The following is a 14662-nucleotide window of genomic DNA, read 5'->3' as shown; positions in this document are numbered from 1 at the left end:
TTGATGCCCTTGTAACCCAACTGTACATAATTAGATTGACTTCAACATACACTGTAACCCAACTGTACTGAACAAAAATATACATGAAACATGGAACAATTTCAAAGATTTGACTGAGTTACAGTTCATAAATCAGTCAATTGAAATAAATTCATGATGCCCTAATCTATGGATTTCACATGACTGGGAATACAGATATGCATCTGTTGGTCACAGTTACCTAAAAAAAAAAGTAGCGGCGTGGATCAGAAAACCAGTCAGTATCTGGTGTCACCACCATTTGCCTCATGCAGCGAGACATATCTCCTTCGCATAGAGTTGATCAGGCTGTTGATTGTGGCCGGTGGAATGTTGTCCCACTCCTCTTCAATGGATGTGCGAGGTTCCTGGATATTGGCGGGAACTGGAACACGCTGTTGTACACATCGATCTAGAGCATCTCAAACATATCCAATGGGTGACATGTCTGGTGAGTATGCAGGCCATGCAAGAACTGGGACATCCTTGTGACATGGGGCCATGGATTATCATGCTGAAACATGACTTGATGGTGGAGGATGAATGGCACTACAGGTGCCTCAGGATCTCGTCACGGTATTTCTGTTTGTTGTACGTAGCTTATGCCTGCCCATACCATAACCCCACCGCCACCATGGCACTCTGTTCACAACGTTGACATCAGCAAACTGCTCGGCCACACAATGCAATACAGGCTTTCTACCATTTGCCCAGTACACTTGAAACCAGGATTCATCTGTGAAGAGCGCACTTCTCCAGCGTGCCAGTGGCCATCGAACGTGACCATTTGCCCACTGAAGTCGGTTACTATGCCGAACTGCAGTCAGGCCAAGAACCTGGTAAGCAGGACAAGTACACAGATGAGCTTCCCTGAGACGGTTTCTGACAGTTTGTTCAGAAATTATTCGGTTGTGCAAACTCACAGTTTCATCAGCTGTCCGGGTGGCTGGTCTCAGACCATCCCGTAGGTGAAGAAGCTGGATGTGGAGGTCCTGGGCTGGCATGGTTACACATAGTTCTGCGGTTTTGAGGCCGGTTGGACGTACTGCTAAATTCCCTAAAACAATGTTGGAGGCGGCTTATGGTAAAGAAATGAACATTCAATTCTCTGGCAACAGCTCTGGTGGATGCCAATTGCACGCTCCCTTAAAACTTGAGACATCTGTGGGCATTGTGTTGTGTGACAAACTGCACATTTTATTGTTCCCAGCACAAGGTGCACCTGTGTAACGACCATGCTGTTTAATCATCTTCTTGATATGCCACACCTGTCAGGTGGATGGATTATCTTGGCAAAGGAGAAATGCTCACTAACAGGGATGTAAAAAAAAAGAAGCTTTTTGTGCGTATGGAACATTTCTGGATTCTTTTATTTAATCTCATGAAACATAGGACCAACACCAGCTTGATGTTATGAATAAATGCATAATTTTCTCCTTGTTTCTAACTCCCCCCCAGATTGTGTTTACTAAATCATCTGTCAGAACTGTTGAGTGTGTGACAGCACCATTTATGGATCAGTAATTTGTCTCTCTGCTCTACGAGCACTAAAGATCATTGTATGAGACGATGTATGAAGTCCCCCATGCTTGGTGGAAGCGTAATGCATTATTTCATCCCCCTACAATGTTAACAAGTACAGAAGCAGTGTCTGGGAATGTTAGGGGATTATAACACGGGTAAAGTGTTCTCTAAAGTTTGATATGAGATTTTAACTTTGGTGTGTGTGTGTACAATGTATATTGTTATGTATTAGTCAGCAAATGGCTTGGCATCTCTTTCCCCCACAGTGTAAGATTTGTTCACTGTAAGCAGCCAGGATGAGTACTAACTACACACATGGCTCTCATCTCGTCTCCCTCTCTGTGCTCTGACACACCTGCCAGGCTGCTGGTTCACTGGGGAAGGAAGGCGGGTGCCTGGCGAGATCCTCTCTGTGATGCTCCCAGCCTGTTCCGATGTTCTGCACGCGTCAACAGGGAGCACTAAGTGATCTCCTGGAAGAGGAGTTAAACTCTGAGCTCTTTAATGTGTTTCCTAGGGAGACAGACAGGAGGGATGAAGGCTTCTCTTATTCTCCCCCAAGTTGGGAGTACGTATGATGCCTGAGATATGAATAAATTAATGTTCTGCTGGAGCTGTATCTCTGAGCTGGTGATGCTTGGGGACATAACCTGCACTGCAGACTTTTCTGCAAATAGTTCCCCAAGGTGTAAGCAATGTGAGCAATAGCAAACTAATCATCTTAGTGTGTTTAAGCAGGGCTGAATGATTACAATCAGTCAGGTCCTGCAGCCGTTCAGTAGCAATTTATTTTCATCTTCTTCACTCTGGGTTATTTCCCTCTCCTGCTCTAGGTAATGTATTCGTCTGTAATGGAACCCAAAATACAGCAGCATCTGCACAGTAATGTAGTTACAGCAGGCAAAATCTGAATGAAATGTTGGATAAACTTAGCTAAACTAAACTATCTAACAGAGGTTTGTAACCACACGATTGTAGAGGATCAGTTAAGAGGACATAGCCTCCCGAATGGCTCAGCGGTCTAAGGCACTACAGTGCTTGAGGCGTCACTACAGACCAGGGTTCGATCCCGGGCTGTGTTACATTCGGCCACAACCGGGAGAACCATGAGGTGGCGCACAATTGGCCCAGCGTCGTCTGGGTTAGGGGAGGGATTGGCCAGCCGGCATGTCCTTGTCCTATCGTGCTCTAGCAACTCCTGTGGCGGGCCGTGTGCATGCACGCTGACACGGTCGCCAGTTTTACAGTGTTTCCTCAAGCGAGCAGTGTGGCTTGGCATGGTCGTGTTTCGGAAGGACGCATGTTGCAGCGATGGGACAAGACTATAACTACCAATTGGATATCACTAAATTGGGGTAAAAAACTAGAGGACATTTGGAAAGCTAACTGCCCTAGCATGTACAAGAGAGTTCAGTAAACTCACAAAAGTTGGTTTTAGATCTGTACCTCATGCGGATAGGTGGCTTTTGACAATTAGTCTTATTACAATCATGATGACCCAGGAGCAACAGAACACTGAGGAAGCATATGCTCCAGATCGTTTAGCTAGCATCAGTGCCATCCAGATGTGTTGTATGCTGATGTGAAGCTCTACAAGGCCAGGCATTACATCAGGAGACTGATAACTGTCACGACTTCCGCTGAAGTCGGTTCCTCTCCTTGTTCGGGCGGCGCTCGGCGGTCGACGTCGCCGGTCTTCTAGCCATCGCCGATCCATTTGTTCATTTTCCATTGGTTTTGTCTATGTTTCCCACACACCTGGTTTTCATTTCCCAATTACTGGTCATGTATTTAACCCTCTGTTTCCCCCATGTCTTTGTGTGTGTTTGTTTATTGTTAGGGTCGGTACGTTTCCGGCTGGTTTGTTCCAGGCGCTGTGTTCACCCGTGTTGTATGGCAACTATTATTGTTCGCACATTGGTTTTGTTACTTTGTGCTATTTTCTCTAGTAAAGTGCGTTGTTCACTCATCTCTGCTCTCCTGCACCTGACTTCATGCACCAGCTACACCCACCGCCTGACAATAACTTACCGTTTGGCTCAGGTCTTTAGCTTTTACTGCAGCTCTCTCCATGTGTCACGCCATAATTGGGTTTAACAGCTCAGTAAGGATCTATATATGCCCCTCCTCCCAAAAAATGAAATCCAAAAGAGAGGTTTAAATATGATATAAAACAAGCAGGAGTGATTTTTATCCAGGGTCACTAAAAACCATTACCAAAATGTAATACATTTTTAGGTTCATTACCTCAGTTTGAATTGGATAGCCTTGTGTAACACTTCACTCTAAAGAACCATACAGTTAGCTATGCAACATAGTCATTTTACACTGCTCTTTGAGCCCATTTAATCTATACAAATTATTAATTTTAACCTGGCAATTAGTCTCTTTATTTGTATAAATGTCATTATTACTCCAGTGATTATAGATCCCCCGAAGAATTGCTAAACCCCCATGGGTCCTCTTTAATGAGAGTATACGGATGCATCATACCACAGTTAATAAAAGAAACAAACTGTTTATATTATTTTCTACTAGACACCAAAAAAAAATATATTTCAGCATTTGAAGATATGGAGATGTATCATGAAGGTCTTGGACAAATCAGAACATAGAAACTGTAGCTGAATAAAAGAATGGTATGTTATCGTACAGTACATGGAGAAAATTGGACCTCTCTAAAATGAAAAAGGATGACCCTCCCTGAACGCTTGAAAAAACAACAACAAGTGACCCTCCCTCTACCCAAAATAATAAACAAAGTGGATAGCAGAGAACATGTTACCCTCACTCCTAGGACAGACTAGAGCATTAGATACGCAGTTTGTGTGTTCTTTGTCTCAAAGCATTATTTGGCAACATAGCAGTTTTGCCAGAATGTCTGGGTTCTCAGACCGCTGCTGACAAGGTCACTCTCATTATCCGTTATAGCCTACTACAGACTCTCAATAGCAATAGAGCACTTGATGCCAACATGATGCCCATGAAAATTCTTATTTAAAACAGGGTTTGTAAAACTCTGTATATCTATGGCACTGGGACAGACAACTAGCAATTCTGCAGCATGTAAACATTTTACCCCTACCCCTGCAGAAAAAGGATAAATTACCAAAGATTCTCATATGGTCCATTACATTAGACTATGTAACAGGGTTGACACTGCTAACTGGTTTTACACACAAACTAAAGAATGGGAGTGTGTTTCCATTGATATAGGCCTATTTAGCCTTTGTCCTAACTTCATTGGGTAAAATTATCCTTCTGACACATTCCTCTTTTGACATTTTAATTCACATTTGTGCATATAGCCTGTCTGAAAATGTTCCCTTGACTTGCAAAGTTTTGCATGACATCGAGTAGCGGTAGCCTACGATTCGCCAGGCAAGACAAAAAAATATCAATGTTGATTTCCAGGCAATATAAATAGCCTATCATATATAAGAAGTACATTTTCTTAGAAATATATCTTTGCCCTGTGCTTCTCCGAGCATACACTCCCAGACTAAAATTGAAAAATCATGGCCCTCCCCCAAATTCCTCCATGTATCCCGTTCTGTAAATTCCGAAATGTCCCATAGTAGCGATCTCATGCACAGCCATAAAACATAACCCAGAGGGTTAGTTGCATTCCCTTGAAAAATATGTCTTGTAGCGAATGTTCTTTAGTGTCTATATAATTTTACAACCTTTAAGAAATTTATTTTTATGAAAGATTTTTCACCAGCAAGGCTGAAGCAATAACTTGAACAAAAAAGACAAATGTTAGCTAGATATTTTTTATTGTGCCAGTGATGACTTTGGTCCTAAAGAAGCAGAGGCCCCTGATCTGTAATGATAGTGGCAGTGGCATGGCATTTGGAAGGCTTCAGCTTCCTGAGAGAGGTGGGGGGGAGATGTGGGAGGGAGGTAGGGGCAAGGATCAGGTACAGCATCCGCACACATTGTAAACCCCAAGGCCTTTTGAACTCAGTTGAACTCAAAGTCAATGAAAAGTCATTATTACGTAAATTGTTTATGGTACTGCTGACTCAAAACTAAATGCTAAGTCACATCAACTACATTTTTTAAGATATGATAACAAATCCCAGCATGCTCGACTGCAGGTAGATTTTTGGGATTGTTTTTCATATCTGTGTTTTTGCATGTACATTGAGTGATTGGTTGATTAAATGTAATTTTACACAAAGTTAAATAATTGTTTTCTAAACTAATCCAATCATTGCATTTTTGCACCCGTTACTGAAATGGTTGTTCCAGTTTAAATGGCTTAGGTAGTTTCCTCCCACTGTTCTTAGCCCTGGCAGTCAATATTAATGCAGGTTAAGGGTGAATACAAATGTCAACTGTTGGGTAGCTATAAGGCCCAGATGCAGACAGTTCGAAGTAAGAAAAGTTTATTACATAAACAGGGGGCAGGCAACGATAGGTCAATGGCAGGCAGAGGTCAGTAATCCAGAGCAGAGTCCGAAAGGTACAGAACAGCAGGCAGGCTCAGAGTCAGGGCAGGCAGAATGGTCAAAACCGGGAAAACTGGAAGACAGGGACTAGAGAGAAAAACAGGAGTACGGCAAAAACGCTGGTAGGCTTGACGAGACAAGAAGAACTGGCAACAGACAAACAGAAAACACTGGTAGAAATTCACAGGAGATAATGGGGAAAATGGGCGACACCTGGAGAGGGGTGGAGACACGCACAAGACAGGTGAAACAGATCAAGGTGTGACAGGTACCCTAATGCTGGCTAGATTTCAATTGAAATTACACATCACTTTGCAAGCCAGCATAATGTGATTTACAGTTAGGGTTGCAAAATTCTGGTAAATTTCCCAGGTTTTCCAGAAATCCTGGTTGGAAGATTACTGGAAGAAAATTTGCGAACGTTTGTGGAATTTTGCAACCTTATTTGCAGGCCTGATGTGGCCTATAAACTATGATTTTCAGGCCACTGTATAAGGCCTTATGAAATATGTAATGGTTCAATTATAATGATAATATTTGCCTAGAAACTCACTTGGTGAAGGACACATGACTGAAAATGAACAAATTCAACAACCATGTGTAGCCAGGTGGTAAAAGCACATAGCTGTATTCATTTATAGCCACTAGATGGTACTGTCCCTTTAAGAGATTCATAAATAATGTGTGCAAGCGGTTATGGGATTGCGCATGCACAGTGTGTAAGTGTGTTTCACTGGAGAGTTGTTGAAATTCATTGTGGGTCCAAATGACTTTAGATGGGTAACTAATACTTTTTTTATCTTACTCTTGTACCTGAATATATCATATTTTGCATCATCTGCAGTGTATAAGAGTTTGTCTTGTAATATTCAAGCCAGATGGTCATGTTAGCCTGTTGATACTTTCAGATTGACATGAGGATGTTAGCTTTTTTCAGGCTGAATACCAGTGCTCTCAGAACCACGTTGTGGAGTTGATGAAAACATTATTTGAATCGTGAGTAATTATCAGAATTACATTCTATTTCATGTAAAGTTTTAGGCTGTTGTATTTTGTTTCATTTTTCAATTGTAACGTACAGTTGAAGTAAGAAGTTTACATACATTTAGGTTGGAGTCATTAAAAGTCATTTTTCAACCACTCCACAAATTTCTTGTTAACAAACTATTATTTTGGCAAGTCGGTTAGGACATCTACTTTGTGCATGACACAAGTAATTTTTCCAACAATTGTTTACAGACAGATTATTTCACTTATAATTCACTGTATCACAATTCCAGTGGGTCAGAGGTTTACATACACTAAGTTGACTGTGCCTTTAAACAGCTTGGAAAATACCAGAAAATTATGTCATGGCTTTTGAAGCTTCTGACATCATGGGGAAATCAAAATAAATAAGCCAAGACCTTGGGAGCAATTTCGAAACGCCTGAAGGTACCACGTACATCTGTACAAACAATCTATATCCACAGTAAAACGAGTCCTATATAGACATAACCTGAAAGGCCGCTCAGCAAGGAAGACGCCTCTGCTCCAAAACCGCCATAAAAAAAACAGACTACGTTTTGCAACTGGAAATGGGGACAAAGATTGTACTTTATGGAGAAATGTCCTCTGGTCTGACAAAACAAAAATAGAACTGACTGGCCATAATGACCATCGTTATGTTTGGAGGAAAAAGCCGAAGAACACCATCCCAACCGTGAAGCACAGGGGTGGCAGCATCATGTTGTGGGGGTGCTTTGCTGTAGGAGGGGCTGGTGCACTTCACAAAATAGATGGCATCATGAGGTAGGAAAATTATGTGGATATATTGAAGCAACACCTCAAGACATCAGTCAGGAAATTAAAGCTTGGTCACAAATGGGTCTTCCAAATGGACAATGACCCCAAGCATACTTCCAAAGTTGTGGCAAAATGGCTTAAGGACAACAAAGTCAAGGTATTGTCAAGGTAGTGGCCATCACAAAGCCCTGACCTCAATCCCATAGAAAATGCACTTGATTGTGATTTAGACTGACCTTTACTTTATGGTGACTTCATCTTACAAAGATTTCCCTTCCACATTATCCTATTTTAAATTTAAGCTTTGTCAGAATAAACAACCCCAAATTAGCTGGTGTCCTGTGCTGAGTTTCATTTCGCCAGGCTACACATGTCTCTATCACTAACATATACAGTCATGGGTGATAACTCTACAATTAAATCGAAAAGGCAAGGTACACTCGGAAATTATTGGAGGCGTAGCTTAATGGGGGAGTTATTTATTTATTTTATTTTATTTCACTTTTATTTAACCAGGTAGGCTAGTTGAGAACAGGTTCTCATTTGCAACTGCGACCTGGCCAATATAAAGCATAGCAATTTGATGCATACAACAACACAGAGTTACACATGGAATAAACAAAACATACAGTCAATAATATAGTAGAAAAAAAGAAAAGAAAAAGTCAATATACAGTGAGTGCAAATGAGGTAAGATAAGGGAGTTAAGGCAATAAATAGGCCATGGTGGCGAAGTAATTACAATATAGCAATTAAACACTGGAATGCTAGATGTGCACAAGATGAATGTGCAAGTAGAGATACTGGGGTGCAAAGGAGCAAGATAAATAAATACAGTATGGGGATGAGGTAGTTGGATGGGCTGTTACCAGATGGGCTATGTACAGGTGCAATGATCTGTGAGCTGCTCTGACAGCTGGTGCTTAAAGCTATTGAAGGAGATATGAGTCTCCAGCTTCAGTGATTTTTGCAGTTCGTTCCAGTCATTGGCAGCAGAGAACTGGAAGGAAAGGCGACCAAAGGAGGAATTGGCTTTGGGGGTGACCAGTGAGATATACCTGCTGGAGCACGAACTACGAGTGGGTGCTGCTATGGTGACCAGTGAGCTGAGATAATGCGGGGCTTTACCTAGCAGAGACTTGTAGATAACCTGTAGCCAGTGGGTTTAGCGACGAGTATGAAGCAAGGGCCAACCAACGAGAGTGTACAGGTCGCAGTGGTGGGTAGTGTATGGGGCTTTGGTGACAAAACGGATGGCACTGTGATAGACTGCATCCAATTTGTTGAGTAGAGTGTTGGAGGCTATTTTATAGATGACATCGCCGAAGTCGAGGATCAGTAGGATGGTCAGTTTTACGAGGGTATGTTTGGCAGCATGAGTGAAGGATGCTTTGTTGCGATATAGGAAGCCAATTCTAGATTTAATTTTGGATTGGAGATGCTTAATGTGAGTCTGGAAGGAGAGTTTGCAGTCTAACCAGACACCTAGGTATTTGCAGTTGTCCACGAATTCTAAGTCAGAGCCGTCCAGAGTAGTGATGCTGGACGGGCGGGCCGGGCAGGTGCGGGCAGTGATCGATTGAATAGCATGCATTTAGTTTTACTTGCATTTAAGAGCAGTTGGAGGCCACGGAAGGAGAGTTGTATGGCATTGAAGCTCGTCTGGAGGTCAATTAACACAGTTTCCAAAGAAGGGCCAGAAGAATACAGAATGGTGTCGTCTGCGTAGAGGTGGATCAGAGAATCACCAGCAGCAAGAGTGACATCATTGATGTATACAGAGAAGAGAGTCGGCCCGAGAATTTAACCTGTGGCACCCCCATAGAGACTGCCAGAGGTCCGGACAACAGGCCCTCTGATTTGACACACTGAACTCTATCAGAGAAGTAGTTGGAAAACCAGGTGAGGCAATCATTTGAGAAACCAAGGCTGTCGAGTCTGCCAATAAGAATGTGGTGATTGACAGAGTCGAAAGCCTTGGCAAGGTTGATAAATACGGCTGCACAGTAATGTCTCTTATCGATGGCGGTTATGATGTCGTTTAGGACCTTGAGCGTGGCTGAGGTGCACCCATGACCAGCTCTGAAACCAGATTGCGTAGCGGAGAAGGTACGGTGGGATTCGAAATGGTCAGTAATCTGTTTGTTAACTTGGCTTTCGAAGACCTTAGAAAGACAGGGTAGGATAGATATAGGTCTGTAGCAGTTTGGGTCTAGAGTGTCACCCCCCTTTGAAAAGGGGGATAACCGAGGCAGCTTTCCAATCTTTGGGAATCTCAGATGAAACAAAAGAGAGTTTGAACAGGCTAGTAATGGGGGTTGCAACAATTTCGGCAGATCATTTTAGAAAGAGAGGGTCCAGATTGTCTAGCCCGGCTGATTTGTAGGGGTCCAGATTTTGCAGCTCTTTCAGAACATCAGCTATCTGGATTTGGGTGAAGGAAAATGGTGGGGGCTTTGGCAGGTTGCTGTGGAGGGTGCCGGGCAGTTGACCGGGGTAGGGGTAGCCAGGTGGAAAGCATGGCCAGCCGTAGAAAAGTGCTTATTGAAATTCTCAATTATAGTGGATTTATCGGTGGTAACAGTGTTTCCTAGCCTCAGAGCAGTGGGCAGCTGGGAGGAGGTGCTCTTATTCTCCATGGACTTTACAGTGTCCCAGAACTTTTTTGAGTTTGTACTACAGGATGCACATTTCTGTTTGATAAAGCTAGCCTTAGCTTTCCTAACTGCCTGTGTATATTTGTTCCTAACTTCATTGAAAAGTTGCATATCACTGGGGCTATTCGATGCTAATGCAGAACGCCACAGAACGCCACAGTTACATTTAAGTATACCTTACAAATAACAAACTGCATTTGTATTACTCATATGAAGCTAGTACTGCTCTCTTCAGCTATTTAAGTTTCTTAACTGATTTTTCATAGGTAATCGGTTTCCTCGAAATGTTTGAGTAGCCAGAACCTATCCTGTTTTACAGTGCAGGCATTACAAATTCTGTCTTGGCTCGGCTGAGGAAAATGTATGCAAAGCTATTCATCTGCTGCTGCAGCAAGCGCTGCTCCTGAGATGCGCAGAGAGAGAGCGATAAAGAGGCACAGGCAGGCACTCACAGACGCACCAGTCTGGAAATAGCAGATCAAGGTGCTTACACGCAAAGTAAATTGATCACACTTGAAAGTGCATGGGATGATTTCTGGAGATAAGGCGCTCGCGTGTTAATAGCAGCTGACATGCTGTCAGGGGAAATCCGCATGCACACCATTTACTTGTAGTTAAAATGTCACCAGCGCGCGCCGAGCGGTACCATGAATCTGTCTGTACATTAAAGGGAAATATAATGTATGATGATCTATATGTGTAATAGCTTGAGAAAGTCTAGATTTAATTTCAGATCAAATCCTATGCAGGGAACAGATTTCACATGGATTAGTAGTATCTTATTTGTTTAGGTTACAATGTCTGGGAGATATAGGCCTGCATTAATACACATACTCCATCCCTGTCTATCCAGAAGCTGTATACTTCTGTCAGTCTGTACTAGCTTTGCTTCAGTAACACTGCTCCCCTGCTGTGAGCCTGGGAGCCTTGCTATATTGTACATAATGATTTGTGTGACGGCCTCTGATTTCCCCTTTCCAGGCATTGTATTTATTTCCATATCTCTCATCCTCTCTCAAATGGGGCCTAATTTGTTGTAGAGAATGTTGTTGAAAGTGACATTCTCCCCTGCCTCAGTGCTCCACAAGACAGCAGCTGGGGGGGCTCGAGATGCACAATGTGGTAAGGTATTGTGTGTGTGTGTGTGTGTGTGTGTGTGTGTGTGTGTGTGTGTGTGTGTGTGTGTGTGTGTGTGTGTGTGTGTGTGTGTGTGTGTGTGTGTGTGTGTGTGTGTGTGTGTGTGTGTGTGTGTGTGTGTGTGTGTGTGTGTGTGTGTTGGAGAGAGAAAAACAGAAAGGGAGTAACTGTTGTTTGATCATTTCTATTTTCACACATTCTTTATAATGTCAGATCTCTTTGAGGTTTGTTATAACTCATCCATTCTCCACCAGTTCTATAGCAATGCAAGCAAGAGGCAATGCCATATCCTTTCCCTGTCAACAGCAGAGCAGCAATATAGCTCTGAACTTATCAAGGTTAGGGTCAGAATATGAATGAGACCAGGGCAACAGGCATGCAGCATGCTTTCACTCACATCCCAGGAGAAACTTGGCATGAATCAGTGAACATACAGTCAGCAAAAAAATAAATATATATATGTTCTTTGACATATGGTCACCTTGGTGTAGAGACAGGGAGATATAGAATGGTAAGCCATTTTGACATCACACACACACTCAAACACACACACACACGTCAGAGCTTTTACACAGCATGCCTTGTAAAGCTGTCCTTGTGAACATATTCAAAACATCAGGATCTGACTGCCAAAATGACATGCCGCTACACTCCAGTGGATTGTCAAATAAAAGGTTCCCTGTGATATGTATAAACAACAACCTGTTTCTAATGATATTGGATTTGCCTTATTGTGCCGCACAAATTTGAGTTACACATTGTACAACCCTTCGACTTTAACACGAAGCATTGGTCTTCTGTTTGACAGGTCTAAAGGTACTATTCACTGTGTCTTTCTGTGGGATGCAACATGTGCCAACAATATGTATGAGCTAAGCTACAGTATACTCACAAAAACTCTCATTCTCCCAGCATCCTCTGCGCTCTCTCTCTCTCTCTCTCTCTCTCTCTCTCTCTCTCTCTCTGACATAACTCGTTAGTGTGCTACTGCAGCTTGGTTAACACACACACACAAACACAAACATTGTGGATGTGGGGCTCTCACGCATGGGGGTGGGGAAGAGTTCACATGAGACAGCGGGCTGTTGCTTAACAGACAGGCTCTGAAACGCATGGCAAAGTAATTGCGGTGAAGGGATAATTTGACACCCACTTGGCTATGATAGCCTGCAATTCTCTGGCTCTTCCTGAACGCAGGGTGTGGAAGCTGTGCTTTCGCTCTGCAGAGCTGTCTACATACACAGCTCCAGGGCAAAGCTCCAATGCAAGGCTACTGTCTAGTCTACCCGCTTTTGTACTTATTTTCTTTTATAAAATCTATATCCAGTATAGAGGGATTATATTTCTGTATCAAAACAATTCCTTGTGGGAAGACTTAGCTAATGCCTTTGCCCCCTCAGTTGTGGATATTGTTTTTAGAAAAAGGTTTCAGTCTCAATGAATTTCACTCAATTCATTGAGACTGACAGCGCAATTTGTCACTCACAGTTTTGTGACAATCCCATTTAAAAAGATACCAAAGCATCATCGCTCATGGACAAAAAGCATGAGGAGCAGATACCACTGACACAAAGTGATATGTTATACCGTTTTTTTTCTTACTACACTGATTTATTTTGAGAAACTGTCTTGGTTCTATCTGTCCCTCTCTTTTGATTTGAGCCTCTTCATATTTTCATAGACAGGCTTCAATAAAACATGTCTGACATCTTGTCCTCACGGAAATGACAAGCTGAAAATGGAATGGAAATCTGTCCTCCATGTATTTATTTAGGATTGTGTACATGTATGTTAGTAGGCCTAGGCCTGGTTGGACCATGATGGAGAAAATAACCTAGTAGTGACTCACTCCAGATGTCATCTACAGTACATGCCTGGATTGGAATCTCATCTCTCAAATTCTGACAGTGAGCTCAAACACTCAGTCTCAGAGACCTTTCAGCTACAGATCTGTGATGTTTGTCTGACTGACCCATTTCTTTAATCTCAGAAATACTGTAAAAACACAGATGTATTGATTTCCTTAAATGATTGCATCGCCATGCCTAACCCTTGTAGTTGAGCTATGCTAAATCCTTTTTATCACACTAATCTTGAATAGTCTGCCTAATCTCAGTCCTACCATTTTACTATACCTGATCTTTCCCCTTTGTTACTCATTCCCTCCCTCCTTCTCCCTCTGCCTCTAACCTTCTTTTTTTTTAACATCTCTTTTCTCTGATTGTGCCAGATGCACCACAGAAAAAGGTCTCCCCCTCTCCCCTCTCCTCCCTCCTGCTCCAGACTCAGTAAGTGGTTCCAGTTGCTGTGGCATGATGTATGACTTCATCATGGCCCTGGACTAGCCTCGTTGCCCCACCACCACATGCTGTTATCATTGGGTAGTAAATGTCATAACCCAGGTGGGCCTGGCCTGCATGTACTTGAAAAGTATTTAGAGAGGCCTGGTGGATAGGGCCTAGATGAACACAACTTCTTGGTTTATAGGGCAGACAAGTGTTACAGGAAAATCTGTGTGCATCCAACACTACTCGTTAATTGTGCGACTCACTCTAGAGTCAATAACTATGGGTTTCTTAACTAAACTCCATGTCTCCTACACTCCATATCTGATAAAAATCAGTGAAGTTTTAAAGACCATTCATTTCAACTGCAGGGAGCGCTGCTTTTCTTATTATTATTTAAACACCCCTTGAGTGCCGATAAAAGGGACTTTTCATGTCAGAACTCTAATAGAACAGTTCTGATACCTTAATAGAACAGTTCTAGAACAGTAATATAGCAGTAATAGAACAGTTCTAGAACAGTAACAGAACAGTAATATAGAAGTAATAGAACACTTCTAGAACAGTAATGGAGCAGTAATATAGCAGTAATAGAACAGTTCTAGAACAGTAATAAAACAGTAATATAGCAGTAATACAACAGTTCTATAACAGTAATGGAGCCGTAATAGAACAGTAATAAAACAGTAATATGGCAGTAATAGAACAGTTCTAGAAGAGTAATGGACCCGTAATAGAACAGTAATAAAACAGTAATATGGCAGTAATAGAACAGTTCTAGAACAGTAATGGAACAGTA

Source organism: Salmo salar, chromosome 04, assembly GCF_965601325.2.
Source record: "Salmo salar chromosome 04, fSalSal1, whole genome shotgun sequence".
Classification (NCBI taxonomy): Eukaryota; Metazoa; Chordata; class Actinopteri; order Salmoniformes; family Salmonidae; genus Salmo; species Salmo salar.
This window is presented reverse-complemented; position numbering follows the sequence as displayed.